Raw genomic sequence first — 5,430 nt, 5'->3', positions numbered from 1 at the left:
ATTGTTTGGGTATGTGCTACAGTACTAGCAATTAGTCCATTTAGGAAGACTCATGTTTTACAGATACTCTTCCCAGGGAGGTGCTAAGTGAAAGCAGTCTCTGGAAGAGAGGTTCAAAGCCCTACCTTACTCACAAATCACTTTAAGATAGGCCACTGGGTATGTCTAACTGGTTCAAAGACAACTAACTTAATTTGATCATCTCAAAGGCTGTTTGTCAAAGGGTTTAACATAGTTATTGTTGGGTAGTAGCTCTGTGGATGATTTTAATTTTTTCCTTGTAACTTTGTGTTCTTTTTCTACAATAAATATGGATTACTTTTACAATTGGGAAAAATACATCTTATCTTTTTACAGATAACGACAATCTTCTCAGATCAAGTAGATTGACTTCTTCACCATCCTTCAAAGAGGTTCTAGGTTTTTAAGATTTTATTTATTTATTTATTCATGAGAGACACACAGAGAGAGAGAAAGACAAAGACACAGGCAGAGGGAGAAGCAGGCTCCATGCAGGGAGCCTGACTCATGCAGGTTTCTTTTTATTTATTTATTTATTTAAAGATTTTATTTATTTATTCATGAGAGAGAGACACACACACATGCGGAGGCAGAGACACAGGCAGGGGGAGAAGCAGGCTCCATGCAGGGAGCCTGATGCAGGACTTGATCCCGGGACTTCAGGATCCCTCCCTGAGCTAAACGCAGGTGCCAAACCGCTGAGCCACCCAGGGATTCCCTGCAGGTTTCTTTTTAATAGGATGCCATTCTCAATGCCCAAAGATACTGTATTACTTAGCAGCAAAAAAATAAAAACCAGCAGGCTTTAGAGAATGGTCACTTATTGATTCAAAACCTGCAATACATCAACTTCACAATAAATCAATTTTGGGTGCCTGGGTGGCTCAGATGGTTAAGCATCTGCCTTCAGCTCAAGTCATTATCCCAAGGTCCTCAGGATTGAGTCCCGCATTGGTCTCCCTGCTTAGCGGAGAGTCTGCTTCTCCCTCCTCCCCTCTGTCCCTCCCCCCTGCTCATGCATGTTCTCTCTCTCAAAATCTTTTTAAAAAATCAATTCACTCAATAACTACAGACACTCTAGGTGACCCCAAACACATTAAAACCCAGAGGTCTCTGGCTAACATAACAATAACACCCTCAAATAAAGCCCCTGAGAAGATGGTCATGTTTTTCCATTTTGGAGGATATATTTTCAGCATAAAGTGGCTTTGGAGGTGGGGACTCCAAGAGACAAACATGTGCTCACACTGTTTCCACAAAAGCAAAGCAGTTTTGCCAACTGTTAGAAACATGATAAAATCATAGTACATAAATTATAAATAAAACGTGTTTTTTTAAGCCAAATAGAAAGGCTTAACCATCTAAATCCAAATAATCTAAGGCCCCCATTTCCATCCTAGTATTTTTTATATGGTATGCCTAAACTTTTGGGATGCCCTCTTCTGTGGGCCTTTGAAGAGGAGTGTGCTCTGTGGAAGCCATTCCTGCATGACTCTATGACTTTGGAAGAGTTTCCCGTGTATCTTACTAAGTACTATCTGAATAATAGGCAGTCTGACATCTTGAATAAGATTAGGTCTATCGGGAATCCCTGGGTGGCTCAGAGGTTTAGTGCCTGCCTTCTGCCCAGGGTGTGATCCTGGAGACCCGGGATCGAGTCCCATGTCGGGCTCCCTGCATGGAGCCTGCTTCTCCCTCTGCCTGTGTCTGTGCCTCTCTGTGTGTCTCTCATGAATAAATAAAAATCTTAAAAAAAAAAAAAAAGTCCCACATCAGGCTCCCCATAGGGAGTCTGCTTCTCCTGCCTATGTCTCTGCCTCTCTCTCTGTGTCATGAATAAAGAAATAAAATCTTAAAAAAAAAAAAAAAAAGATTAGGTCTATCATGAAATCCTCTAGATATGGTCAACCAAGGCTCCCTCCACTCAAATGTTACTACCACCAATTTTTTAAAAAGCTCCTGCTGTAGCAGGAAACAAGCATTTAGGGAGAAAAAAAAAACCCAAGTAAAATATTTAAAATAATCATACCTACTAATTTTGAATTTTTACCGAATAGCAGGGTACAAAAAGTCCATGCTGACATTTTGTTCACTAATGCATTGCCATCACCAGAAATAGAAGAAACCTCAGAATCTGGTCGAGAACTTTGGGAGAAAATAGAACATCACAGAAGAGATCTGAAATGGTAACACTCTAAGGATTTTGGGGATGACATTTTTGTCAATACTAATAGTTTTCACTGATTGTATTGAGTGTCGCTAGACTTGGAAATCTGTTTTTGTTTTTGTTTTGTTTTGTTTTCTCATCATAACTTAACAGACATCCTTGCTCCACAGGGCAACTCCCAAACAGGTAGCTGTGACTGAAGGGAGTGTCTAATTTAATTCAGGAGCCTATTCTAGGGCTCAGGGAATATCTGGATAAGGCTGTGGACAAGGAGTGTATGGAACAGGCTGCATGACTTACCCCCAGACCCATTCAGTCTCTGTAACAGAACCCAAAATTTAGCTGGGCACATGGGTCATGTAGCTAAAATGACTTTCCCAGCCTCCCTTTCAGTTAGGCATGGCCACGTGACTAAATGAGATAGAAGTGGAAGCACTGTTCAGGACTTCCAGGAAGTCTCCTTTAAAAGAGAGGGGGAGAGGGATCCCTGCGTGGCTCGGCGGTTAGGCGCCTGCCTTCGGCCCAGGGCGTAATCCTGGAGACCCCGGGTCGAGTCCCACGTCGGGCTCCCTGCGTGGAGCCTGCTTCTCCCTCTGCCTCTGTCTCTGTCTCTGTGTCTCTCATGAATAAATAAAATATTTGAAAAAATAAAATAAAATAAAAGAGAGGGGGAGAGAGATGCCCAAGGACACACAACCAGTAAGTGGGGAAGGTGGACTCAAACTCCTCTGCTGTGTGACTTTATCGCATGCTAAGGACATGCTGAAATCTTATGAACCATCCAGAGCAGAGTTTGGAGCTTAGGTCTGCAAGCTAAGAATAATTTTCACCTTTTTAAAGGGCTGGAAAACAGTCTAAAGAATGTCTTGTGGCAATTTCAGGGTCTCTAGGTAAAAGGTTCACAGCCACATTCACTCACTTACGTGTTGCCTCTGGCTGCTTTTACAATGACAGAGCTGAATAGTTGTGACAAAACTGCCACGACCTACATAGCCTAAAATATTATCGGGCCCTTCACAAAATTTAGGTGTATTGATCCCTGACCTAGAGAAAGATAGGAGGTATGGCACCAAGAGGGTGAATGGCTGGGTAGGGATAATGCAACTCTGATAGCCATTCTAGAAGTTCAAGTGGGCCAGGAGATGAAGGGTCACACTGCCTAGTAAAATCAGTTGTTCATAAATATTTGTTCACTTGACAAAAGATTAAGTATGGCCAATAAGCATATAAAAAATCCTCAGCACCAGGAGTCATCAAAGAAATGCAAATTAAAATCACAGTGAGATACTACTACACATCCACTACAATGGCTATAATTGAAATGACTACATATTGGTGAGAATGTGGAGTAACAGGAACTCTAAGATATTGCTGGTGGAAGTATAAAATGACATAATCACTCTGGGAAAATAGTTTGGCAGTTTACTATAAATTTAAGGATCAACTTAACCACATGACCTAGCCATTCCATTCTTAGGTATTTATCCACAACAAATGAAAACATATGTTCAAACAAAAGCTAGTCCCAAACTGGAAACAATCCAAACGCCCATCAATATGTGAATGGAAAGACAAATTGTGGCATATCCACCCAGTGGAATAATACTCAGCAATAAAAAAGAGACAACAGGTACATAAACAACATGGATGAACCTCTAAAACATAATGCTGAGTGAAAGAAGCCAGACCCAAAGAGGAACACATTGTATACATGGTCCCCACTTTTTGAAAGTTTGTGTTACACTTTGCTTTTAGGAAAGACCTACAGGAGTACCTGTTTTCACTAACCAAAAGAAATCCAGAGAGGATATTTACTTTGATAGAAAAGGTGAAAAACAAAAATAGCATTGTTGTTTTGCAGCAAACCACGATAGGGCAGATTGTACCCCAAGTACTGAGAGCAGCCCCGCCAAGCTCCCTCACCGGGAACTACACTCAGTATCTCAGCATCAAGTTGCCAAAACTTTGTGTTTTTTTTAAATAATAAATTTATTTTTTATTGGTGTTCAATTTGCTAACATACAGAATAACACCCAGTGCTCACCCCGTCAAGTGCCCCCCTCAGTGCCCGTCACCCATTCACCCCCACCCCCGACCCTCCTCCCTTTCCACCACCCCTAGTTCGTTTCCCAGAGTTAGGAGTCTTCCATGTTCTGTCTCCCTTTCTGGTATTTCCCGCTTATTTTTTCTCCTTTCCCCTTTATTCCCTTTCACTATTATTTATATTCCCCAAATGAATGAGACCATATGTTTGTCCTTCTCCAATTGACTTACTTCACTCAGCATAATACCCTCCAGTTCCATCCACGTCGAAGCAAATGGTGGGTATTTGTCGTTTCTAATGGCTGAGTAATATTCCATTGTATACATAAACCACATCTTCTTTATCCATTCTTCTTTCAGTGGACACCGAGGCTCCTTCCACAGTTTGGCTATTGTGGACATTGCTGCTAGAAACATCGGGGTGCAGGTGTCCCGGCGTTTCATTGCATCTGTATCTTTGGGGTAAATCCCCAGCAGTGCAATAGCTGGGTCGTAGGGCAGGTCTATTTTTAACTCTTTGAGTTGTGTCTGTGAGCATGTTCTTTATCCTGACTTATTTCATGCATCCTTTAGAAAAACGCATCCTTTTTGATCTGGGAACACTCAATCTTCCATATAAATTAATGGTAAATGCTACTTTGCTTTACACCATTTTGGCATATGAAAGGTTTCATAGGAATGCTTTCAGATAGTGGGGGAAATCTGTATTTGTTTGAAACTCTAGGAAAGACAGGTTTATTCCACACTGACAGATCCTTGTCTCAGGAGTGTTACTCCCAAGGGCTGCTTGGGTGGGAGAGGATTTAGTGGGGAAGAGAACATGGAAACCTTTTAGGCTAAGGCTAACGTTCTATATTCTGATTGTGGTGGTGGTTCCGCAGATATATGTATTTGTGCATTTTGTTACAAGTTTTATTTCAAAAAAGGGAGACCACATCTTCAGGACCCAATAACAGCGAGGAGCATTGATGCTGAGTATCACTATGAATCCATGCAGCCAGCTGCAAGAAATCCACATGGAAGAGAAGAGATGAAAAGCTTACTTCCAGACAGAAATTCTTCTGATCCTACAAGGAAGTGACCTTAAACAAAAAGTCCTCTTTGTAGGCTCCTTGCCATGGGGCATCTTTGAGCCAGGACAGGTCCAACTTTTGTCCTATATCAAGGGTTGCAAAATCCCTAGAAGTGAGGCCTTTAAT

This window comes from Canis lupus, chromosome 29 (genome assembly GCF_048164855.1).
Source record: "Canis lupus baileyi chromosome 29, mCanLup2.hap1, whole genome shotgun sequence".
In the NCBI taxonomy this organism is placed as follows: domain Eukaryota; kingdom Metazoa; phylum Chordata; class Mammalia; order Carnivora; family Canidae; genus Canis; species Canis lupus.
This window is presented reverse-complemented; position numbering follows the sequence as displayed.